This window comes from Lichenostomus cassidix, chromosome 2, assembly GCF_008360975.1.
Source record: "Lichenostomus cassidix isolate B80296 chromosome 2, HeHo_3.0, whole genome shotgun sequence".
Classification (NCBI taxonomy): Eukaryota; Metazoa; Chordata; class Aves; order Passeriformes; family Meliphagidae; genus Lichenostomus; species Lichenostomus cassidix.
The window spans coordinates 14,484,702-14,511,994 of record NC_139482.1 but is presented as its reverse complement, the minus strand read 5'-3'; the positions used below and the strand labels follow the sequence as shown (position 1 = coordinate 14,511,994).

At 39.3% G+C, this 27,293-nt stretch overlaps 1 protein-coding gene across 6 annotated transcripts in view; it reads right to left on the bottom strand.

Annotated features, from left to right (window-relative positions):
* The window catches only part of ZNF438 (zinc finger protein 438), a 52,197-nt gene extending 43,129 nt beyond the window's left edge, over nt 1–9,068 (bottom strand). For 4 of the 6 annotated variants that reach the window (XM_085050402.1, XM_085050399.1, XM_085050406.1 and 1 more), the window contains exons 1-3: nt 8,931–9,068; nt 6,837–6,918; nt 6,293–6,346 (exon numbers count right to left, since the gene is read on the bottom strand). The gene's annotated coding sequence lies outside the window, so the exon portion shown is untranslated. Of the gene's footprint in view, nt 1–6,292; nt 6,347–6,836; nt 6,919–8,630; nt 8,770–8,930 lie in introns of those variants that run through there. The other 2 variants (XM_085050407.1, XM_085050400.1) reach the window with 2 other exon arrangements.
* Between the last annotated feature and the right edge of the window lie 18,225 nt (nt 9,069–27,293).

Sequence of the window (27,293 nt, the reverse complement as noted above, 5' to 3'; positions counted from 1 at the left end):
TAAGCAGAACATGCCCTAAACTGGTCAGAGGTGAAAAATCCTCCACTGGACTGGACTAACTCAGCAGCTGAATAACCCTCTCAGAAGCTGTTGATCAAACCTGGCTTTTCATTTAGGAAATCAAAAAGGCTTCACTCGATCCTTTTGGAGCAGTTCTGACCACAATTATTTCCAGGCTTGGCATTTTCAAGTCACTGAAATCAGCTGTCTAACCAAGAAACTCAACATGCAACAGCCAACAGGCAAGTTAGAAGAAAGAAGACCCAAAGCAGGACTCTATGTGGTTTACTAAAACACTAATACAAGATTAATGAGCACCATCTCAAGGAAAAGTAGATTTATTACTGTCCTCTCCTCCAGATCACTGTGTAAATAAAACTTTATCATCACAGAAAAAAAGTGATTCCTCCAGAAATTATCAAATTCATCATTCTACACATGCAACAACAGAGAATTGGCACAATTTTCAAATACAACAACCTGCAATCAAAATTATGTAAATATAAATATGATGTAAATTGCTTTATATTTGTATTTCTATAGAGTATACTGTGGCAATTCTTGTAGTGCAAGTAGATGATGAACAAAAAACAAAGATGTGAGAAAGAAAGATAAACAAGTAATAAGTCTACTAACTAACAAACACCAGCTGTTTTCAGAAATGGCCCTTAATAAGATAAGATTTAAAGGAAAAAAAAATATAAAAAGCCACTACTGACTTTCGGAGCATTGTGTTCATTTACTGAAGTGAAAAGAAATAACCCAAAACAACAAACTTCTCCAGAATCCCACAAACATCTGGGACCCACCTGATTATGTAAAGACTGGCAACATGTAGTGGTGGCTTTTAAATGCATATTTTTCAAATAGTGAAAATCCCAAATAGCAAAGCTTACTTTTCAGATGTTCCAACCCTAAATAATGTTTAGAAGTTGACCATTATTTTCGGCTTATCATCCCTGGCAGAGTACCTCTCAGTTAATGAAGTTTCTCTGCCTTGACAGGGGAATTCCATTTCTAGGATTCATGCAGAGAAAATGTTTCAGTATAAATCGTGGCTATTCTGAGCCAGGAAAATGTCCCACGGATCGCTAAGTTACCATCTTTCGGGCAAGTTCTCCATAATTAAGGTATCAATTATAATTTCACAGGCATATTTCATTTTATAAATAAACTCTGTTTCCACAATTTGAGCTGTGGGAAAGAATGTCTGCGTCAATGCATCAGCCCTTGCAGCACGGCAAGTTTTGAACTGAATGCCAGCTGTAAATGTTATAATATGGATTCTAGCATGGAAAAAAGAGGAGGAAGACTTCCCTCTCACCCCCAAATTCCCACAAGCCTTCTGAATTTTTTTATTCCTGTCACGGCACCTCTCTGACATCTGCTCTTTGCTGCTCCAGAGCCAAACACAACAAATTTAACTCAATCTGCGGCTAAACACACCAGAAGTAAAAACTGTGGCCTCCATTAAACGGAGAGAAAAGGACATTTCAGTGGGAATAAGCAAAAGCCGATTCTGTAGTCTTTTCCTGCTGAATGCTGCTTCTGATGCTTTTATCACAGAGTTTTATATTTGAGTTTGATAGAGACTGAAAGTAAACAGTTTCTAGGACTTGAACCATGCCAAGAGAAAAGACTGGCAGAGCGACAAGCATGCTCATTTAATTAAGATACCCCCACTGCTATTTTTATGACTTTTTACATACTTGCTGGGAGTTGGCAGGGTGACACAGAAGGCCAACGTTAGCTCATTTCATCCTCCCAAAATATTCCATCACTCTAGGTACAGAACAAACTTGCAAACTGACTTGAATTAAATTACTGCAGGAACACCAACTTAATGCACAAGCCCAGGCAATAGAAAAATCAAAGCTGAACAGAAAAGTGTCTCATTAGTGGCAATCACAACAACAACTGGCCTATGTAAATTCTTTCCAATTGGATGACCCTGATGTTAATTCCCAAAACCTCTTCTCCAATGTCCCTATCTACAAGAAAAACAAAGTAAATCAGTGGATCCTAGTAAGTGAACTAGACTTATTACCTAGTGGGTATCTCACCTAGATATAGCTCAATACAGGGGAAGAGAGCAAACAAATTAATGAGATGCTGTAACTACTTCTCCCATAAACAAACTAGGGATAGACTTAATTCCTTTATTCACTCCATCAATGCATGGTTTTTAGATGAGCTTTATTAAAAATCATGATGGAAAAAATAGTTTTGGAAGCGACAAGAAGCTGAGGGATTATATTCTTTCAGGAAAAAAGGTAACCTGAGCCTGTGTAAATATTCTTGCACTCTAACTTACCCAATTTCTATTAGAATTTTTCTAAATTAAAATTATCCCTGGACTGCAGAGCTCACTATCTTATCAGTATATTAAGAAATATATCCTTTCTCAAGTTTCCATTCTTACTTTGTCACCCTAATTTCCCACAATGTCCCCTTACTCTTATTGCATGAACCAACAAAAGCTTTGGAGTTACTTCTCTCACACAATTCATCATTCTGTGTACTTGTGTTATACTTCTCCATATTCACTGCTTTCAAAAGCTAAACCATCTCTTTTTTTTTACAGTTTCTCTTTATAAAAGCATATTTCCATCCACCCAGATTCCTCTTTTGGATTCTTCTCTGGTTCCCTTCTTCTCTACATCCATTTTAGAGGCATGCAGCACCACATCCACCGTGATAGCAAGCTATATGACAATAAGACACTGATTTTTATACTAGCATTTTATTTTCTGTCACTCTTTGTTACTCTGATTGCAAGTACAGACACAGGTATCAGACGTTAACAGAGCTCTCAGAAACACGATTCTGAACGTGCAGTCCCCTCCTCTGAGTATGTGGCATTCCAACATGTCAAGACTTCATTTGGGGCAGGTAGTCTTTGTCTTTTTGTCCTTCAGTGTAATTTCTTCCATGTATCTCACCCATTGCAGTCTGTGAATCTTTGTCATATGCCAATCAGGGTATCTTATCAGAAAGAAAATCACTGGTTTACAGGAGAATGCAAAAACACACTAAGCAGAGGTGCTGCCCAGGACTTTTTGCCTTTAGGCCTTCAATGAGGCACCAAGTGCCTTGTCACAAGAGCAAATCAGTAAAAAAATACAGCAGACCTGCCCTTTGGAAAATTAAGACTGTAATAAAAAAGATAACTCATACTAATAGGAGGACAAGAATATTCTGCATCCTACGTACTCTACCAGAACTACAGAAAATATATAACATCTCTGAAATAACTTACTAAATACAGTAAAATGTAATAGATACTATATTGGCCCTTAAGAGGTACAATCCAGCCAAAACTAGAAAAAAGTTTCCAAGAACAAAATGCATTTGAAGATTTGAAATCACAACTGCGATTCGCTATTTTTCTCTGGAAGCTAAAACTACAAGAGAATCTATAAGACTTTTTTCTCCCAATGACAAACAATATTGTAAAGTTTGTTTAATATTGCTGTTTAGGGAAAAACATAATAGAGTGATTGACCCAACTCTCTGTTCTTAAACACTCTGCTAAAAGAACAAACTATTTGTGAAAATAACAAAAACCAGCTGAAGGCATTTGGGTGGTCTCCGTTTGAGTCCTGTAATACAGAACAGTTCCTTCTTTCTAAAGCCAATACTGGTTTGTGCTCCTGCTTCAGTAAAGCCTCAAAATCTGTTGATGACAAAAGTTCCATTTTGATTGAGATGAGGAAGAGCAAGAACAGTCAGAATCTCATGTCTGACATGGGAGTATGCAGCACTGTCTGAAAGGGCAGCCTGATCTAAATCTGAGATTACATGCGCTCACAATCAGCAGACTGTAATCTCACTTAGGGAGGCCAACCAGCCAAGGCCAAAAAACCCACCAAAATTAAGTTCTATATCATTTAGCAGAAGACTGAAGTATGCTCAAAACTACAAAAATTAATAATGTTTTCGTAAAATCACTATTTTTTTATGGTTAATTCCAAATAACCACAAACATACATGTATATAAGAAAAGTGAAGTGGCAAAGAAGCACATGTACAACAGAAATTACATCTGTCTAAGTTGCAATTTGTCACCATGCATCATTTTCATAGTGTTGGCCCAAGGTAAAGATCCTCTGAAGAAGAGATAGAGTCCCTTGCAATTGTCCCTTACAAAAGCTGAACAATGCACCAAAAATTAAAACAATGCATCTTTGAGGGGTTTTTTTGTTTGGTTTCTGCTTTGGGGTCATGTAAAACCATAAAATACTTCCTACAGACATTTCAGCATCCAGCTACTGGTAACATAGGACTTCATGAAGCAGATTGAGTATGGAAACATAGATCTGACTGCTCTGCCACCCAAATGTGCACAGCAAAAATTCTCCCTGGAACTGTTAACTTACAACCAACCTAATATTCCAAACCAATTTCTGTGATAGATCCTAGTGAGTCTGCCAGAAGTAGTTTCTTTCCCCCACAAGTCCTTTACCTATCAAACAAATTTTCCAAGCTGCTTTTCCATCTCTTTAGCACCTGCTCCTCCTGGCAAATACCCAAGTGAGCCACAAGAACAGTCCTGTCTCCTCAGTGACTTGCTGTGACAAAGGCTCTTCAGCAGGGATGAGAAAGTCCAGCTCTGAAACTCACCACATGACCTCTTCTTGCCATTAACTATGACACTTTTTCTGAACCAACAATCTTGGTTTTAGACTTTCTGAGAAACAATAAAGGGCTAAGCCACAGAATGAAACAACACGATGCATACACAAAAATTAACATCCTATGGTGGCCTCCAAAAGTAAAAGTCACACTCTAAAAAAAATGCATGTTCAATACTGCATAATTTTTCTCTTTATATGATTCCATGAAAAAAAAATCTCATCACTCTGCAAAAAATAAAAGCTTAAGCACAAATGAAGTGACCACAATCCATTACAATTCTGAAAGATACACTGAGCTAATAATTACATTCTTTCCTTTGGTGCAACAATTGTGCAACAGTTTCCTTTTGTGCAACAAGGTGTACTGACAGCTCACTAGTAAGCCTGTTGTGGTATGAGGACACCAGCCAGCCTTCAAGCAATGCTTTCAGTACTGTATGGCCTTCAAAAAGATGCAAGAAAGAACCAAAGATAAAAAGAACAGTTCACAGTTTAGATGAGGAAATTAGTCTTTCCTAAAATGGTAAAAGACTGAAGTGACGAGCCAAAGATAGGCTCTCCTTAATTTATGCCCTTTTGCATCCTTGTTCAATATACAGTTCAGTTCTACCACAGCTAGGTTTATGGTGTTTTGATTACATTCTTGATATTAATTGGAAGAATAATCAGATTAGGATGTATTGTTACACAAACCATGTTAACATTTCCTACAACATTCAATTATGCTCTAAATACCCATTAAATCAGTCCTTTAAAAAAAGTAACGCTTGAATACTGCTGACACTAGGTTTAATCAGCCAATTAAGGACAAACCAATACCAGCACATACAGTACTATAATACAGTAAGTCAGAAGATACAATTAGCAAATATCACACTTGGTGATATTTGAATAGGATGATTTCTGCCCAGTTGTTCTGTGTTTTCTTAAGGTGACAAGACCAACAGTGATAGAGCAGATACAATACAAAGAGAACAGCATTCTCCAAATGCCATTTTGAGCTGCCAATAACAATCTCTTTGTTACACCAACACACGAAAAAATGAAATTTTTAAAAATCACGTTGGTTTTTTGATTTAAAAAAATAGAAAATAAAAATAAATATCTATGTCTTGTAATTTTATGGTGATTACTTGTGAAGAAGTCTGCAATTCACTCAATTTTGGTAACAACAACATGCAAATACGCATCATGAGAAAGGGTTCAATTATTACTCAAGCACCACTGTTCTCTTATTTGCCAATGTTAGTTTTGTAAAAATATACGTTCACATTTTAAATTTGTTTTTAAAAAGTCTTTTTAAGCAAAAGCATGTTCTGCATCTCTGTAAGTGAATTAAAATGCCAACATGAAGCATTAAGACTAAGCAAATAAGGCCAATGTCTTGTCCTGACTGCAAATAAGGATGAGCATCAAAACATATTTTTCTGCTTCTTAACCACTAATATCTTTTATGGAAATTATGAAAACAATTAGTTTCACAGGAGTACAAGCCCAATGGAGTAAACCCTCAATGACCTTAAAGAATTTAAAATGAATGAATAAACAGCAACTCAAACACAGAGGCAAAAACTGTCCTTGTGTTCAGACAGACATAGAATTAAAATCTAAAATACTCTGCAAGGATATTAACTGTAAACTTTCAACATACCCACCTTATACATCCTGCTGCTGCTATGGCCAATGAAACATTTCATCCATCTTAATTCCTATTTCAAGGAAATAAAAAACAAACAAATAAAAACAAAAGAAAATTTCAACACCTCAGGAAATATATTTAGAAAAGGACAGAATATCATATTCAATAAAAGACAAACATTTTAGGAAGTGGTAAATTCCTAAAGAATTCTACTAAAACATGTTTACCCACAATACAACAGCATCTTCTCTGAGGCATTTAACAGGACTAGAGATTGCAATAAGTAATATTTTAATCGATATCACTAAAATAAGTTGTAAAATCTCACAAATCTCACCCATTACTGATTTTACCATGCACTTTTAAAACTTCAGAGTTTCTTTAATTGCAACTGCAGTAATATTTTCAGTCAGCTTCCAATCAAAGTTCTACATTCAACATTTGGACATTTCACTTTGACCTGACACTATCTACCTCCTGAGGCGCAAATAAATACATAAAACCATCAGCAGTTTCATGCAGACATTTAGAACAATAAACCAGTTCTATAAATGTTTTACCTGTGCACATAAAAATGCTTGAAACAGTCCAAGTCACTGATGAAGAACACTCCTTCCACCTAGCACAACATAATCCTTGAACCTGTATATCAAAAACATATGTACGACAATCACTATAAATTTCCAAGGCTCCATGTGAGAAAGTCAGAAATATCTCATCATATCCTCTTCCCATCACTGCTAGTTCCGATATTCTCACTGACAAATGAGATGTAGGAAACATAGGAAACTAGTATTTTCTTCATTAAATACTTTGAAAAACATTTCAATTACAACTTTAGTTACCACACAATCTATTTCTTTAAGACCCAGCCCGAAAGCTAAAAACATCTGAACAGTGCAGGTTTTCTTCTGATCCTCCAGTTATCATTACCCAAGAATATTATTATAATTAAATACCAAGAACTTTAGATCATTGCAAAAAGTGTTTTAAACATATAACTTGTCATAAGCTTTTTTCCTTCCTTTTCGTTTCTGACTTTTGACAAACTCTAAGTTGGAAAAGATCCAATTCTTCTAGCTACTGCACTAGAAAAAAAAAATGCACTCATCCCTGAAATATATGTATTTTGCTTTACATAAAAATAACTTTGAAAAATGTTAACTTAAACTATTACTAAAAATAACTTGCTACAACAACTAGCTACAATAAGCTCCATATTTTGGTTGCTGAATAGTTCTGTGGGGAAAAAATGCACACAAACTACTGTGATCCAAGGAAGATGTGTGTTTACCCTATGTTATCCTCCTCTTTCCTTTTTGTTAAGGAGTAACAACATGAAAGACTATTCTTAATGGTATGTTACAAGTTCAAATAAATCAGTACAAGCAAAGTCAAGACTATAATTGGCTTGTCTTTACAGCAATTAAGGGCTAAGCTGTTGACTGAGACTTCAACACACATTAAAAAGCTTCAACAAGAGTTAACTTGGAGAAGAAAGGAATTGAGTACAAGACATAGCACGTTAATTTTAATTTGGGCACAGAACTAGGTAAATCTTTTAATAAAGCATGACTTTTGGGCAAAATAAGTTGAAACAAGCCAATCTTTCGTATCGTTTTAAATCTGCCACATTGCAGGTATTTGTGCTGTGTTTTGCAAACACTCATATGCTGCTTTAAAATGCTTCTCTCCTTATATTATCTCTGCCAGACACATCTGATCACTTGGATCCTGGGATATATTCCTTATGTCATCATTGAAAGTTCCAATGGATCCATAAGCCGACGGGCCTCGGTAAGTTACACACAAACACTACACCCATTTACTGCATCCATTTCTGCAGCCACAGGACAGAACCCCTTTGGCTGTCAGTTCCTTCCAAACCGTACGGAGCCCGAGAGGACTGCGCATCGCATTTGTACTTTTATGGAAGCACAGCAAGCTTATGAAGCATCGCTCAGGTCTCGGAGTCCGGAGTTGGGCGCACAGCTCTGCCTCTGTGCCAGGCACCGCACAGAGCCAAACGCTGCCAGAGCCCGGCAGGCACCCACTGCCACCCCGCACAGAGCACACGCTCTGTGGACACCACTAAAACCAGCGTGGGCTGTAGAAACAACCTCCGTGACTTGTAGGAACCTGTCACGCGCGGCCTTTCTGCAGGTCTTTATTACAACACCACAACTCTCAGCTGCAGTCCCGCCCTCTGGCAGTTTCCGCACTCGCGGTGACAGCCCCGGGGCTGGGTGCCCGTGCTGGCTCGGGGTGTCACACGGCGCCCCCGGCCGAGCCCCGCAGGCCCGCACCGCCCATCCCGGGCTCCGGCGGGAGAGCCAGCCGGGCCCCGCACACACCTCGGCGGCCCAGGGAACGCTGCCGAGCCCTCCCCGCCGCCTCGGCCGAGCTGCGGGACCAGCTTGGCCGTGACGGGCGAGCGACCGGCAGCGCCCAGGGATGGACCCGTGGGGCTCGCCGAACGCGGCCCGGAGGTGGTCCCCATCCCGCCGGGAGCCGCCGCCCCTCCGGCTCCTGCTTCCCGGCCCCCCGTCGCCAGCCAGCTCCGCAGGCCGGGAGAGAGCGGGGCAGCCGCGCCCCGGCACCGCCCGCCCCCAGCCCGGGCCGCGGCCCCAGCGTCGCGGGGGGAAGGAACTTACGAACGCCCGCCGTGCCCGGTCCCGCCTCCGCGGCGCGGAGCGGCGGCCTCACCCCCGCGGGAAGGCGCAGGCGCGGGCTCCGGGCGGGGGCTGGCGGCGGGGCCGGGGCTTGTGCTGCGACCGGGCTTCGGCGGCGCTGGTCCCGGTAAAGCGCTCTGCGGAGCCGTCCCGGGCACCGCTGTGCTGAGCGAGGCTTTCCCTCGCCGTCCCAGTCGGCCACTGCAGTAGGGGGACTGCCCTCCGAGCCGCCCCCCAAAACTGGTGGTGGTCAGGCGGTGGGATGGGGGTTATGGGATAGGTCAGGAAAAGGAGTCTGAAAAGTACAGGAATTGTGCTGGAAAATGAGCCGAAGGGACTTGAAAGCACTGGGTCAGAGGAGCACAGAGAGCTGAACGTGAGCATAAACCAGCTTGAAGGCCAGTGGCATCCAGGCCTGTGTCAGCAATGCTGTGGCCAGCAGGGTGAGGACAGTGATTGTCCTCCTGTGCTCGGCACTGGCAAGGCCACACCTCCAGTCCTGGGCTCAGTTTTGGGGCCCTCACTTTAAAAAGGACATTGAGGTGCTGAAGCATGTCCAGGAAAAGGTGGTGAAGCTGGTGAAGTATCTGGAGCACAAGTCTGATGAGGAGCAGCTGAGGAGCTGGGGTTTATTCTGGAGAAAAGGAAGCACAAGGGAAGACCTTATTGCTCTCTACAGCTACCTAAAAGGAGGTTGGAGTGAGGTGGGGGCTGGTCTCTCATGTTACAAGTGATGGAACCAAAGGAAACGGCCTTAAAGTTGTGACAGGGAAGGTTCAGTTTGCATATGAGGCAAATAATCTTGGGTGCTCACACAGGTAATCAGGCCCAGCCAGCATGAGTTTATCAAAGGCAGATCCCCTGACTGACTGACCTGATATTCTAGGTCAGGGTGACCCACTTAGTGGATAAGGGAAAGGCTGTGGATGTGTCTACCTGGGCTTTACTAAAGCCTTTGACAGTGCTTCCTACAGCATTCTGGAGACACTGGCTGCTCATGGCTTGGACAGGTGTGCTCTTTGCTGGGTAAAAAACTGTCCAGATGGCCAGGCCCAGAGAGTGTTGGTGAATGAAATTACATCCAGCTGGTCACCAGTGGTGTTCCCACTGTGAGGGAACTGTTCCCAGTGTTGGAGTCAGGCCCATTTCATTCTTTTATCAATGATCTGTCTGGGAAGGCCAAGAGCACTCTCAGTTTGCAGAGACACCAAATTGGGTGGGAGTGTTTATCTGCTGAAGGGCAGTAAGGTTCTACAGAGGGATCTGGACAGGCTGAATCCATGGGCTGAGGCCAATGGTATGAGGTTCAACAAGGCCAAGTACAGGGCTGTGGACTTGGGTCACAACAACCCCTGCAATGCTACAGGCTGGGAAAAGAGCAGCTGGAAAACTGCCTGGTGGAAAAAGACCTGGAGGTGTTGATGGACAGCAGCTGAACGTGAGCCAGTGAGTGCCCAGGTCAGCATCAATCTCTTTTGCCAAGTAACAAGAATTAGGATGAGAGGAAGTGGCCCCAAATTGTACCAGGGGAGGTTTAGATTGGATTATTGGTAAGAATTTCTTCTCCGGCAAGGTTGTTAAGCTCTGGAACAGTGATGGAGTCACCATCCCTGGAGGTATTTAAAAGATGTGTAAAAAGGTGTTTAAAAAACATTAGGTTTAGGGACATGGTTTAGTAGTGGACTTGGCAGTGTTGTGTTAACACTTGGACTTTAGGATCCTAAAGTCTTTTCCAATCTAAATGATTCTATGGTTCTATGAAAGGAAAAATCAAAGTGTGATAGAAATAGGATAATATGGGATTTAAGAGAAGACTGAAGAGAGAAGTGATTTAGGCAGGAGAGAGGTGGGAAGGTGCAGAAGAAAGAAGGGACGTGTAGAATATGTAAGTGAGAAAAGAGAAGGAAAACTACATTCAGAATTTTAAAAACCCAACCTATTTTCTGGAAAAATAATTCATTGGCAACTAGTTGAAGAAAATATTTTTTGTGGTGTAGCACCTCAACATCTGAACTTACGATATTCAGTAGTACTGTTACTTTCAGTAACAGTTTTCAGAAAAGTGTGTCAGTGATCTCAATTCTATTTTACAGCCTTTTGTGAAGGAGTTTTTCTTAAAAGCAAAGTGATAGAATGAGTTTCTTATTACAATTGAAAGTAAACAGACCTTAGTCACCAATAAACAATACCATAGGAGAAAAAGAAAGCTGTGATATCGATGAAAATAATACTTTCTTTTTTTACTACCTACAGTGAACAAAGAGCTACTGTTTTAAAGATTATATTGGTAATGATTTAAAAGAGTGGTAGTGTATTACCAGATAGAATTAACTGAAGGGTGTACCTACATGATTAACAATTTTATGATGTACAGTGTCAATGTGCACTACTTAGTAGTTTAGGGTAACAAACTGGCTAAAAAAATCCACTGTTGCAATGCCCACGTTAATTTTTTTTTGTATTTAGCAATATGATATATTTTCAGAATTAAATCAGTAGAGGTGTTTGCACAGCAGTGCTTTTGCCTTATATCAGTGCAAGTGGAAATGCCAATACATAAAGGGCTGAACCATTTGTGTTCTGTGGTGCTGTGAACTGGAGCCTGTATGGGGAGAGCAGCAACAACAGATTTTTCTGTAATTCTTCCCACTCTCCTGTAATTCGTGAAGTTTTAGAACAGGAATCGTTACCTTGCTGTTCTCTCTTGCATGTTAGTCTGCATGGAGGAATTTTACATCACATTTAAAGAAAATCCACCCACATGCAGTAAGGTATTACTGCATAGTACTAGTTTGCTTTAGACCAGGCAGAGAATCATTTAGGTTACTGTTGGTTTAGGTAGTTAAGTTAGGAGTACTTCAGAACACTGTTATTTAAAGATGGCAAAGCTACTTAATTCCACTGCAGAAGAGCACAGACTCAAAAAAGTTGGGGAACTTGGACAATACCAAACACAAGCTTTGAAAAACCTCTTAGTACCAGACTTCTGCTTCCTACAGATTAGGCCTCCTGCTGACTATTTGTACTTTTTAAATGTATAAGAGATTTAAGCTTTATTGTCTGCACCTCAGTTCACCTACCTTTGAAACAGCAGTGGTAATTCTGACTTAAATATTGTGATGATACATTAATAAATATGAGCAAAACTCTTTGAAGTTGAAAAGTATAATGAGATTTAAGTATATTCCTTTTTGTCATGATTAACCTGTCAAATGTTTAAGTGCTGAAACACTGCTTTTGAGGGAAAAAAAAAGGAGAAATGCTAACTAAGATAATAAAGAAGCCAAGATACAGATCAAATAAGCAGAACAAGCAACTAAAATAAATACAGGGAAATAATCCAAGGGACAGAGCAGATCTAAAAAGATACAGCTGAGAAAAATGAGAAGAAAAAATCTGAAACAAGTGGTGCTAGAAATTGGCAGGGCGGTTAATACGCTAAGAAACACCTTTGCATAAGATTCAAAGTGAATGCTTATTGAGACAATGTGTCAGAGAAGTCTGGGCAACAGTTTAACTCCCACAGTCTCAAAAAGATCAATGGTGCCCTGTAAATTCTCATTTCTTCTCCTCTAAGGGGAGCCGACTGCAATTGCCTCAAATGCATGAAACCCAGCTCTTCAGAGCTCAAGTACCTCCAGTGTTAGGGGATGGCCAAATGGAGGTTTTCAGATAATGATTTTGATCTTATCTTGAAACAGACTGGACAAAAAGACTGAGACTGAGCAGAGGCCCATAAGTGAAGTGAAAAGACTTTGGTCTGCTGAAGTGGGACAAGGCAGACTTGCAAGATTAGGTAGAAGGAGGAAGGGCAAATTCATGGACAGCAAGCAGAGTAAACTTGCACACAAGAACATACCCTATTCCAAATCCTGGAATGGATCAGAGATGCTTAGTTTTCATATCGCCCCTTACAATCATGTATATCTGCAGCTTAAAGGTCAAAAGCATATATCTTCATTTGCACAGAAGATGAGAATCCATCACTGCTGGTGGTCAGCACAGTAGTCAAAACAAGAGCACTCTGTATGGTTGATCACCCTCCTGGCCAGAAAGAGAAAATAAATACACAGTAATTGCTCATTTAGTGAACCGCTTGTTGTTAAAAAAAAAAAAAAATTGGGCACACATAACTAAGAATTGTATCATCATTAAGAGAATGAAAGCCAAAATCAGGCTGGTTGGCGTTTCCTAATGTCTCAGGATGTGATTTCTCAACCTCCTAAAATTCTTTCAATGTAGCTTTTTTGTTGTGAATGCCAGAATTTATGTCCTTTATTATTGCTTTATAGGAGAGAGTAGGAACATATTTTAAGTATTTATTATCCTTCTTTTGAGGTGACACTTTCAAAAGCTTCTAAGAAATCATAAGGTAAGAAAAATCTTTCTTTGAACTGATTTTGTACCAGGTTAGGTTGACTGATTTTTCAAAGACAGCAATAGATTTTAGCAACATGAAAGGCTTGAGTGGTGGTGCCAAATAAAAATTATTTTTAAAAACCCACTAGCTGCTTGTTCTAAAGTTTTCATTTTGTGCCCAACAAGTTGATCTCTGTCCTTCAAGGTAGTAAAACACTGTGACAAGCCAAGAACACATAGTTCTTGTCTCTTTTTTTGTTTTTCTTATTGAGAAGCCAAGGAAACACACATGACTGAGAGGAAACCTGCATGCTTGCAAGCAGGAAGAAGCAAAGTCCCTTCTTTCAGTATCACAAAATATCTTTTACTACTACTGTGGACTAAAAAGCCTCTACAAAGAACTCTAACACTGTGAACCATTAAAAAAAAAAAAGGCTGAACTTTTGAAAATGGAAATATAAGAGAAGTATGTACAAAAATAAAACATTTTTTAGATGGGAGCATAGGAAAAATGAAATTATACTTAAAAATATGTGAAAAACAAGCTTTTGAAAACAGAATAAAGAAGGTGAAGAGAAACTGAAAATAAGCCCAAGTTTAAATGGGAATGACAGAAATTACTGATTCAGAAGTAGTGAAGATACTGTTTCATATTCATTTAGAAAGAAATTTCCATAAAGGTTGGACAACTCAGAAGTAACAAAAGGTTTATGAAAATAGCTGTTCCTAAAAAGCAGTCAAGGAAGCATTTGAAAAATGTGCAGAGTTGTAAGTCCGTCAGCCAGCCCAGCTGTTAAGCATCCTAGGGGATAAAAGGTATTTGCTGTGAAACTTCCTGTAGCGCTGTCAATGAAGCTTGAAAGGAGGGACAAATACTGGAAGACTGAAAAAAAATTCAAATATGACCTCTTTTTTCAATGAAAGCATAGAATGCCCTTTGTAACTGCAATCCATATTTGACCACTATGTATCTTATTCTAGAATTGCTGTACAGCAACAGGATGCTGTGTTTCAGAGACAAGGATTAAATTATCTTTGCAAGAATTTTGAGCTATTTAATGAAGGGGTTATGCTGACAGTGAAGAGGTGCTTTGTAAAAAGAAACTTGAATGAAGACTGCAGCTCACAGAAAGAACAGGAACCCTGCACAGACATAGCTCCTTTTAACACCTGATGATCTGTGGCACAGATACACTATTGGCTTTCTAGATGGTTCATCATATTGTCCCATAAAAATCTTTATTTGTGTCTTTTGCAATATGTCTGTTCTGTAATACAAAGAAATGTTTCTCTTTGTTTCAGTTTCATAATACACAAGTCTTGCACGCTGGGACTTCACTTCTTGCAGATGATTGTCTCAGGGTACAGTTTGCACAGGACATTCTGAGAGTGCAGAAGTAGCACACATGCAGCCATGTCTAGCAGAGCTTCAGCATTGAGGGTGAGCAAATTGCTCTTGAATCACAAGAGAGACCATTGGTTTTAATAAAAATTTCAGTCTAGATTTGTTTTAAACCATCCTATGGGTATCAGCAAAATGTGTGGGAATGGGAGGTGTGGGAGATGGGACTACAAAGAATTTTTGTCATTTTAATCTCAAGAAATTTAAAATAGTCCTTTAGTACCTCTTGAGGCAGTTCTTGCTATTTTCTTTCTTTCATTTTAAAGACTTAATTTGAATACTTTATCTGTATGCAACTCAGTAAGCATGGAAGCTATATTCTCCTTTTCCAGTTAGGCACTGAGGCAAGGAAGCCTTAGTGTTATTGCAGGGTTTCTTGGAGAATCCCAGCCAGGCTGTTCTGTCCAGACTGACAAATAAGATGGAGTCTCTTCTTAGAGACAAACCATATAGAAAAAGGATCCTGGTGTGAAAAAGCTGTGTGTCACTGAGTTATTGACAGGCTTCTCTGGAATGTTTTTTTCCCTTGGCTGCTTTTTATAATATATTTTTTAAATTGTGTTTGTTGTTGTTTTCTTTTACCATTACTGGCAATCTATAATTTCAGTGCACTTCACTACTCAAGAGAGTTATAAATACATCTAAATTTATTTAGTCGACTTCTGTGTTTATACAGTTCCCACTGAAGTGAGGTCACTAAACTAGAGAACTGACTCTCCAACTGGTTCTCAAACCCCTGTAGCATCTCACTGTCATTCTTGGCACGTGAAGCGTGACCTCTTGTCCCACAGTGGCCAGGCATATTACCAAGAGGTTTTATCATAGTCGCTTACTCCACACTTAATTAGTAATATTTTTTTCATAGCAGTGCATCTACATGGCAGTTTTATTTTTCATTTCCATTAATAACTCTGTGATGTACAGATAAAAGTGAGAAATCAAAGGTCCCTGTAAATGCTTACGTTTCTGGAAAACTATAACATGGAAAAAGAAAAAAAGCCCTGAAATTATAGTCAGATTTTGTGTACTCCTATTCCCCAACTGAATTTAAAAAATCATGGGAACCAGCTTCAGTTACTATGAAGTATCATGTGCTGAAACCTCATCACATCGACACATCACCAGCTAAACTTAGAGTAAACTTCTGGATGCAATCAAGTGACCCATGGCCTTGGCAAAGAACTAACTTGAAGTCTCATGGGGAAATAATTTCTGGCTCTTAATTTAAGACAAAGCCAAAGGAATTGAGGCCTTCAAGCCCTGCAGTTAAAACCCAGAAATCCCATTTTGATTTGAATAGTGAGCTTCTCAGTTGCTAGCAGGTATGTGTGTAAGAGTTAGTGAGGCACAGATTTCCTGCTATTTTGCCCTTAATGTGGAAAAATCAATCACCCTCTTTAAACGGCAGACTTCAGATAAAACATGCAGTGCTCAGTGCTTATGAAAAGGCTCTCTTTTTCCAAGACTTTGATAATAAGAGGAAGTTAAACAGAATTTTAACCTCTTTTGTGAGTACTTTTGAAGTGACTGAGGACCTGATTTTCATTTGCATCAAGGCTTCTGCATTAAGCTTAAAGAACCTTAAATGGGCATAAGCTGTAATTAGGACCTAGTCCCCTGTCTCTCCTAGCTTAAGGTATGTAACAACCCTGAATCTTTAATGTCTATAGATGCAGCTCCAGGGGAGAACCTCTGATGTCCAGAGATTTACCTCTAGGGAATAGTGACAGCCTGGCAACAGCCCAGAAATATGATTAACAAAAGTCCATCCTCTGAAACCCCCAGAAAATCAGTATGTTTAAAAACATTAAAAATTTATTATTATTCTTTATTCAGGATTCATGTCATGCATAAATATGAAACCAACTATTATAGTTTTCAGCCAGTGGTGAAGAAGACTAATCATTTTCAGTTTCTTATGTTAGTATTTCACATAGATTGTACATTTACTGTTATTTTATTTTTCATTTGTATTATTTGTACATAGGTATATTTAAAATGTGTTAGTGAATAAGGTCCACAAAGAAAAAACTATAACTGCTTTAAATTAGTAAATCCAGTTTACATGTTTTCCCTATGTGAATGCATAATTTCAGAAGGTGTGTGTGGGAAAATGATCTAATGCTCATATAGTGCCTTGTGATCCTCAAATAGAAAAACTATACAAAGGCAAAACCTGACTTTAGCTTTAAAACCATAAACAGTGTGTTCCTAAAAGAATAGAATGAGGCAAGAAAAGAAGTTGTTCCAGTAGTCTGAAAGTTCTTGCACCTTGATTCCCTATATATTTGTCCACCTCCATCACATTGAAGACCATGCTGATGTTCCCAGTGATGACACCAGTACTATGGCTAGCAATGCTTTGAGCTTGCTGGCTCATCAGCCAGCTGCTGCCACCTAAAATATGGCACAATTTATGTCCAGCTAATCCCCCAAAATGGCACAATTTTATCTTGCTGGTCTCCCCTACCTGCTTATTCCTGCAAAACCAGTAAGAATGTCATTTTCTTTGCGACTCCTCTTTCAGACGAAGAAAAGTTTCTCAGTGGATTCCTCTGTTACTACCAGAGCACTGGCAGGCAGGATAAAAAAAAATAAAAACACACCACCAGATGAAAAGTAGTGTTGCAAATACCTCATTTCTGTAGGCAGCCAGGTTAAGAAAAGCTTATAAGGCCTGTGACCATCCGGCTCTTGGCCATGAGCAGCCCAGCAGTGAGAGGAAGGAAAAGACCAGTAATATTGAGCTGTGATTCTTCAGTGCAAATCCTGTGCCAAGACATCTGTGTCCTGAACAGAAAGAAGTGGAACCATTTTGGTAATTTGTCTCCTGGCTTAAGGGTAAAATGTGTCACAAGAAGGATGCAGGATATCCTAGCGAGTTCTTACCAATTATAGTCCACATAGTAATGATAACATTGATAAATGAAAGTAGATTTAGTGTCCTCACTGAATTACTTAGCAAATGTAAGAGAGAAGAAAGGAGATGCCTGATGTCAGGAACCTTGTGGTGTCTGGTACAGAGGACAGCAAAGGAGTTAGCTCTGGTTATTACATGATACATGTAACTGAGGTACGAGAAGAATCCATTCAGTTTGAAAGCTGCTGGGATTTTTTCCACCCCAAGGGCTTGTTAGGACACAATTTCTTCCCCCCACACTGGGTTCCAGAGCAGCAAGATGTGTCTGTATACAAAGTGAGAAGGACACTTTTGTTTGGCACAAGAAAACTAGCTAGAATTTTCCATCTCGTGAAATAAAGAAAAGTATTAGTCTAGTAATGGCAAGTATAAAACATAAAAAAAAAAAAATCTATACTTTATGATTATATTTTTTAAATGTCATCTTGATGTATGAAATAAAGGTAAAAAAAAAAAAAGTTATTCCTAGGGCCACAATTGTGGAAGGTGGGAGAGTATTCCAAAGTACTGAAAAAGTACTGAAATATGCTTTTCTTGTAATAATCTTCCCTGCATATCTCTAGGATATTGGGATAGAAGAATCTTTGGTCAGGAAAGCCTTTTATCAGTTCATTTGTTCATACTTCAGTTACTGACGTTTAAAGTTGGATGTTTCATACTATAGTAAAGGAATTATTCAGTAAAGTTCCCTGTGATGGCATTTATAACATATATCCTGCTGTTTATTTTCTTCATAAAAAGCAGCAAATATATTTTAATTCATGAGCATGTGTTTTACATAATTTAAGTTATATGAAGCAGAGAGTTAGAGCATCCTATCTAGGCATGAAATAAAATGGTTTTATAGTTACATATCTAAAACAGAGGCTGAGTGTGAAGGAGTCAAAGTTTGATTTACTCTTGGAAGGAGAAAGTATGTTTTTCCATCACCAGGTTTTTCCCAAATGTCACAGAAAAAGGTTTTTTAAAGCATCACTAATTATTTGATATTGACACTCAGTACATAAGCATTTTAGACGTAATTTTAGTTCTGTATGGGTGAAATTGGTAGATCTGAGAAGAAACCAAAGGTTCTGTTCAATGTCTGTTTAATATTTTCATGATTTATATAATTTTGACTTGAAAACATAGTCATAATTATGTTTAAATAAAAAGAAAAATCCCAGAAACAGGAGGCAAAAGTTGAAATTTAGTAACTGTCACTAATGATTCCAGATTGGATGCTTTCATGCATAGCCTACTAAGCCAAAAGAAGGTGCATAATGAAAAATGTCACTGAATTGAGAATGTTAATTTTTCAGGAGATGTTGTTGAGTTGGTAGTTGTCTATTTTTTATATTTAGCTAGGAACACATACCAAAGCATGTTTCAAGTTATGTATAAATAACTACACCTTTCCCCCATGCAGAGAGATCATGTCTCTGAATTTGCACTGGTAAAATTCAGGATGACAGAATATGCATAGTATAAAAGCAGAATATGGAAGAAGGACTGTTTTGATTTTTAATATTAAAATTTTTCTCTCTCCAGATGAGACAAAGAAACAAGGTTTTTTAGGGGTACTCCTGATTGGAACAGGCTGAATAAAAATGTGTGTAGAATTAGAAGTCCTTTTTACAAAGCAATAGAGAGAAAAGATGCAAAAAGTGGGTATGTGCCTTGGGGGACATCAGTGGGAAATTCCTGGATATCTCTGATTGGGCTCATTCCATCGGATTAGTTTAATCATTCATTGAAATGACAGTAATTAAAGAGATTAAACACAAGTGTATACATGCCACCTTTTTTTTTTTTCTCCAGTCAAGGTGCTATTCATATTAATCATACAGTCTCTACAGCTCTATGTCTGTATATTAATAAATCCTCCAATATTGCACAAGGCTATTCCATAGTTCTTTATCTAATGGTGAATTCTAGGATGTCCACCAGAAACTACACAAATTTGGAAACTGGACTTAAAAGTAATAATTCCCATGATTCCTGTGCTGTCATTCGCTGATTTTGCCAGCATCTCCTTTGCCCTGCTGACAGGCAGCATAGGGGATGCTGCTGAGTGTGTCCATCAGGGTGTACACTCATTGGCAGGTGGGCAGCAGGCTGCTTTGGCAGTGCAGTGTCATCGGCTTTCTGAGGACATGGCAATATTCTTAACAGAAGAAGAAGGACGAGGACTGAAAAGCTGGGTTTCTGGAATCACTGCACATGAAATGAGACGTGCTTGTAGACTCAGCCAGCTAGCAGAGCTCCTGGGATAGGTGGTGAAGCAAAACTCAGATGTCTGGGCCTCCCAGCAGATTATTAGAAAGGTAAAGGAGACTTCCTAGAAATCTGTGTCCTAGAAGTCACCTAAGTGTTGCAGCACAAGAGCAGCAGCATGAAAGTTGTCCCCAGTGCAGAAGAAATAGGTTGTTCTTGCTCTTTGGGATGCTGGCTGCCCCCACTTACTGCCTGTTAGTAGTTAAGCAGGTTGGGGCTGGCAGATCAGCTTCTGGGCTTGTTGCCATGGAAGATTGAGATGTTTCTTTGAGCAGTGCTGCTCTACCAGGTGTATACACAGGAGGAACTGGCATCTCTTCAGAAAGCAGAGGAGAGAGATTTGTGTCCACTGATTTTTGGGAGCAACTTTTCTGCTTCATTTGCTCTGACAGTGCTTTCTCAATGTTTGGGTTAGTGACTCTTAGATGGAACTAAATGTATCATTTGGGAAGGGCAGGACTGACCTCTGCAGTAGTCCATGCACATGCATAGCAGGGCATTAATGATTACTGCCTGGAATTTATGCCTAAATTCAGACAGCAGTAGAGTTTGAAAAAAAAAATTCCCATGTAGCTGGCACAGATACTACTTGAAAACATAAAAATGCTGCCACCCATTTCAATGGCTAAAAAAGGAGTAGAAAACTTGCTTGCTGATATTCTTGGTGAGAAAAGTAACCTAAGAAAAGGCAGAAAGTACCTTGATGAGGCTTTTGAATAAAGCATAAGGATGGCATATAACTGTACAGGCTGGCAGAGGCAGTGGCAACAGAAGCTGCTTCTTAGTAGGCTGGACACTTCAGAGAACTTCACTGTAATCTTCCTTTCTCCCTACATCTACTCTTGTTTCAAAATCCTAATTCAGCTGTAAAAACCATTAGTTCTACTTCCTCCACTTAAATGAATGAAAAAAAAAATCTTTAGACAAATTCTGATACCAATCCCACATATGTAAAACAAGATTATCTTGGTCGACTTCAGTGGCATCTGTTGGGGCATACTTTTCTGAAACCCATCAACAATTAGATCACTTGGCTTAAGTCAAATGCATAAATAACAAAGGTATTCCCAGTGCTTTCTCTGTAAGCTGTTTTCATTTGGCTGTCCCTGGAGTTAATCTTAGCCCTGAGTTCAAAAAGGCCTGGATTTCACCCAGAGGTGTTCCATCAGCATAAATCTGGTCTAAATGATACCAGAATAAGCTCTACCAGCTGAGTGAACCATGCAAGCATCCTTTCAACTGCAAGTTTGAGGCTTTCAGTGCACCTGTCTAGTACTCTGCTGAGGCTGAGAGGGAATACATTTCACCAGTGATGGGAAAACAAGAGAAAAATATTTGCAATTCCAAAATAACTACATGGAAAAGCATTGCTTAGAAATAGCTCCATGCACATGCTTGCATAAGTGTCTTTTGTCTGTGAGCAGGGCTAACTTGTAGTGAACTCTTTGATGTGGGATTTTATTTTCAGGCCACTGCAGACACAGATTTTTTTTCAAAGCAACAACTGTACTATTTACTGCATGCCACAGCTGTTTTTAGAAAGAATTGCCACAAAACATAATTTAAAAAGAACTTTAATGTAAGACTCATGAACTTCTAAGTGTCCTTACCAAAGAGTACATATTCCTATCAAAAAGCTCTATTTCATTTTTCTCAAATGACAATATCAAGTTTTTATGTAATTCTTTACCTCAGTAGGCATTAATGTCCTGTTCTTTTCCTGTATGTTAACGGGAAGGGAACAAGAGTTTGCTTTGATTCTACACTATCTTGTCTTTATCTATTATACTTATCATGCAAAATAGATGCAGACTGCTATCAGGTGCTTGAGCAGCTTTGTATGCACAGTTTGAAACTGGTTTGCCCAGACAGCTGCATATGAAACACTGTGTGGGAGAATCAGGGCCCAAAACTCAACCAAAGACATACCTGGACTGAGGGCCATACCCCCATATGGCATAAAGCAATACCATTCTGTTCTTAATGGAGTCAATTTTCTGTAGATAAGGATCTGGCCATAGGGGTCCTCAAACTGCTAAAGTTGAGAAATTTCATATGGAAACTAGAATGGGGAAAATAGTGCAATATCAAACTTTTTGTTTGATTATACTGAAAATTAATTTTCTCCATTAAATGTGAATCTAAAAGGTGAAAAACAGCCATTTAAAAAAAAATTGCTATGTCCTTTGTTTCCTACTCACAAGCGTCCCTCTCTCCTGAATCCTGGGCTACAAACCTGTCTTTCCATTGAAAGTTTTGCATAAGACATGCTTACCCAATCTGGTAGCAAATCTGACAAAATGAACAAAATTCAGTCTTAGTCTTTGTTGTGGCCATAAAGAAAAAAAAAAAGAAATTATGCTTTTAGGCACACAGTCTTCATTTGAACCTCATCTAACTGGATTCTCTGCTTATTCAATACCCTCAGCTGTGTGTATGCAGTTTCTAATGGGTAAATGTATACCAGTGCCACATTGAGCAGCACTGCATTTCCCTGCTGAATAGCTATGCCAGCTTGCAGCTGTTGAAAGGACAGACTTTGAGCTTAAGCATTCTCAGTGTCTGTGTGGCTGGGATGCCCAGAACTACAGTTTTGCTATGTGCTTTTCACGGTGAAGAGTGGGTGGGCCACTGAGTGCAAGGAAGTCCCCTAATTGTGTTCTTTAACACTGTTGTATCCAAACTAGTGACAAAACACAGAGGACTGGAACTAAGTCAGATACCACTGCCTTTAGTTTATCAAAGCTTCGGTGAAGATAGGCCTTGCAAAGGCTGAAAGGAGTTCCAGCATCTTGTCTTGTTTGTCTCATTTTTTGCAGCTGTGTGTGCCAACTTTTTTTCTTTTGAGATAAATACAAGGAAATATATGTGCATATTATCTACAGTGTTTTTTTATGTAACTCGGTATTTACCTGTTATTTATATACTATATATAAGCACACAGAGAATTTTCTAGCAGAAAATTTAAGATGACAACTGAAAAGCTACTTCTAGGAGAAATACATATTTTCAAAGATGTGAAAGCACTATTTGTTAAGGAGCAAAGCTCCAAGCAATGCATGTCATTTTCTCACAGACCCCTTTCCTTTTGTACTCCCTCCTTTGCCTTTATTGATGCTACTTCACTATAAAAAACAGTGCTCTAGGGTAGACCTCAGAGCCCCAGCTCCTACCAGCCCCTTCCTCCCTTATTCTCAGTAGCAGAAGCTACTGCAAGGTTACTTTGTGATCAAGAAAAGAAGTTTATACAATGCCCCAACTCGGCAGCTTTCAACTGTTCCTCATTTTTCCAGATTAGTGCCTTAATTAAGTCCAAATGTTTTTCATTTTCTCCCTTATGGTCCCTTCTGTGAAACCTGATGCTGGCCATGGACACTGTCCTCTTGTGACCTTTTCTCTTCCTGTTCCTGCTTCTGGCTGGCTTTTAAATTGTGAGCAATTGTAGGAGGGTGATGGTTGCACATTTTCTCATCTCCTCGCACACCTGGGGGGCTGTTCACTCTCTTGCTGAAGTTGGAACCACTCAGGAATCCACTTTTATTTTTCCCTTCTCTGGGAAAAAAAGTAGACTTTTGGCTGGTGGATAAAGCAGTTCATACGATCCACTTGAGTCACTCTCAGTACAAACTCCTAATGCAGTGCGACAGTAATTTATCACATTGCAGAAAATATATAAACAAGGTTTCTTAAGTCCAGCCATTGATTCCAAGATTATTTTTAGGGAGCTGTCTTGCAAGTTCAGCCTGCAATTTCACATGCATTATTTTTGCAAGTCACATGGATGCCTGTGAAAGCAGGAAGAGAGCTCAAAATGTTCAGCACAGAGGAAACAGTTCAATAGAATGGAAAAGCAGAAATTTTAACTGACTCATTTTGAAGCTTACCTGTAACAAAGAAGTGCAAATTCTGCCAATACAGTATGTCAACAGAGCTGAACTGAAGATAACAGAGATAAATTTAATTAGCTAAGAATCTGGCCCAAGTGATTAAGGAAAGAGAAACTAAAGCAAACAAAAAAGGGCTTGGTCCTTTTCTTATGGCGTGAGTAGCACCAGTTACTGGAACTACACTGATGTAAAATTGGTTTATGTAGCAGAAAAATCAAATCATATGTCAATTGGAATTGCATGACTGATGGTAAACATAAAAATTAAGCATGAAAACCATGGTCAGAGACAAAACCATTGCAATGGGAAAAAGATGGCAGTAGTATCCTCAAGAGAATTTATCTGCAGGAAATAAAAGAGAGAAATTCTAACATTTATATTTTATCTTAACACAGAGCAACAGCATGTCTTGCTTCTCAAATAAAACTTTTTATCACTAACCTCATTTCTCTATGTGAGGTGTAATAGGATTTGTAGAAATCATGCAGATGTGTCCACAAAAACTGTAAGTACCAGAAGATGAATGATGTACAGAAATGGTAATTGTTTATTTTTTCCCTGCAAGGTTTGTTCATTGTTCCCCTCAGGGAGACAGATGTGCAGACGGTATGTGCTGAGTGAAATGAGTACCCCTTCCTTTTTGACACCTTTAAAGTTATTAGAATTAAATCTATACTTTGCTAAGTGAAATGTTTCAATTTAATCAAACTGTGCTGTCATGACCATACTTACATTAAGAGTTTAAGAGTCCCACTTTGCCCTCAGCTAATCCCTCACATATGAGGTTTTCATGGTTAAATTGTCTCCTGTGTAAGTAATCAAGTACATATGAACTCTGCTGCTAGGGAAATTGAGCACAAGTCGAACTCTCTAAGAATGAATTGCTAAGAACAGTGGAGTTAAGGAAAGGAGGGGAGCTGGCCTCAGTCATCAGGTCCTCCTGATTCTATCTCCTGCCCTGCAACTTACTCCAGTGAAAATCTTAAATATGAACAATATCTGCTTCTGTACCAAGAAAATACATTCAATCTGTGTGCTCCTGCTGCTACTCTTTCACTCTTGTAACCATTCTCATAATTATATTTTGAAAAGCAAACACTCGTCATCTTATAATAATGCTGGTCCCTGGAATAAGATGCAAGACCTAAAGGACAGCATCACTGTGTAAGAGTGTCCAAGTGTCTGGAAAGTGTTGCCAGCAGGAATAATGGAACTTCCAGTTCAGACGACTTTTTTGTAGGATCACTGGAAAATGTTGTGATCAAAAATCAGGGAAATCAAGTGGGAGAGTTCCAATTTTTAAGGAGGACAGAGGTATACAGCCAAACAGGACCACTACGAATTTTAACACTGAAAATCCACAGAAAGAAGGTGGTAAAGAAGTAAAATTTAGGCCTTTATGTAAAGAAGACATACATAAAGGGAGAATGGGAACAAATTGCAAAGTTGATTGATAAATGAAGCAAAGTTCCATAAAAATGGAATAAGTGCCTAGAAAAATAGTCAAGAGCTTTACCCACTAATAGAAACTATTACTAGATGAATTTTGACAGTTTCCTGTCTTTCCTAAAAACCTCCATGATGTAAATTCTGTGATGTCTCTACACACAAACAATATAAACTAGCTCTCTGCTATTTTACCACTGAAAATTTTACCTAATGCTGAAATTAAATTTTTTTCTGTAATCTAATCCTGTGGTTTTGAAAAAAAAGCTTCTCATTTTTTATGGGGCTTTTTATCTGTTGGAGAATAGTTATCATGTTCCATCATAGCTCCTTTCCCCTCTATTTTCTCACTATGTTGTTTATGCTGTTAAAGTGTTTCATTTTACTTCCTTTGGCCATATTTTGGAAACAACTTAACCAGTTTGTTCTCTTTTTGCAGGGTCTATAGTTTCTCTCACATGGAATGATACATGCTTCGAAACACTTTTTTAAAGGAATTTACACCTGTCTTTGATGCCTGTGTTCACTTAGCTACCTGCTATCAATTATTTTATTGAAGCCTCCACACTTCTAGCCCATCATCTTTTTTTTGCTCTTCTTCGTAGTCTTTCCAAGAATCCAATAATCACATACCTTGTGACTCTGAGGTTACTCTTACATATGTAATCTTTCACCTCTGCATTTTCACGTCATTCTTTACTGCTTAGCATCAAATCTGGAAAAGCCTCAAACTTTTTTAAACAAGAATTGCCAGTAATTCTAGGAACTCACTGGACACTGGCATTCTGTTGTGTTCTTTCACCAAGGAATAGCTGGTTTGTTAAAATCCCTCATTAATGTAATGTCCAGTCCTCTGGCTGATTCTGCTTTCTGGACATAAAAACCTTCAAGTTTTCCTCATTTAAAGTTTTTTTGATTGCAATCCCTGCAATCAAAGCCTTCATATTCTTTTCCCCTCTTACCTTCTCAGAGATAGTAAATTCCTCCACATCCTGGATCTCCCAGCACACCTGTGTGCCCTTGAATGCAGGGCAGTATGTCTAATCTTTCCTGTCCTTCCTAAGCAAGCTAATGCTTTGTTTATTAATATTCCAGTCATGCCACCACCTCAACACAATTCCTGAATATACTGGTGAAGTCAGTACCCATTAATGAGTTAAAAAAAGTCATAGTGCCATTAAGAAAATGCATTTGTTGGAAAGCCCAAGGTCTTAAAAAACTGAAAAAGAATTAGGGGAAGTCTTCCGAGGAGAAAGGAAACTCTCAAAAGCACAGGACAGAACAGGGAGAGTGCAGCATAACAACAGTTTGCACCACTCACCTTGAGGCAGGAGCTAAAATGAGACTGGATAAGTGCTCTGAGAGATCTGAGAAACCACGAGTGGCTGTGCCTATTGGACTCCACAGCAGGGAACAACAGAAGCATTCACTTATATAGAGAGAACCTGAAATAAATGAAGTAAGTATGTTAAGAAAGGAATATTTTCCACTACCTACAAGGAGAGAAATCTTTGGAGACGTGGTTTGTGCCAAATATTTTCCTTTGCTTGGTGCATCAGCAGGATTCTGGCAGGTGTCCTTAGGAAAACAGAGCACATGTTTGTGCACATTCTGCACCTCCTCTGGGAGACACTGTTTCTGCAGATGGCTGTTTGGGTTGTGTTTGGCACCCATGGTATTTCACAGGAAAACACAGGGGAAAAACAGTGGTGGTGGTATTAAAGGGTATTAAAGTATTAGGCAATATTCTTACCTTGGGAAGGCAGTAGAAAAGCACGACCAGAAGCTCTGAGCAGCCAGAAGTTTACCAAAATACCAACAGTAAATACTGTTGAGTAGAAATAACACATCTGGGAGAAAAATTAAGATGTGAGTAGGCCACTATAAAGCCATTTGCTTCAGTAGGCAAGAATGCTGAAGACTGCATTCCCCAGCTGTCCCTGCCAGGCTGGGAAGTGCTGGCTGCTCAAGCTGTCCAGCTCCAAAGCAGCAGGATGCTCCTGGACAGAGGTGTGCTATGGCTGTGGCCACAGTGACTCCTGGCAGGCAGCCCATGGTGGCTCATCAGGCTCTAT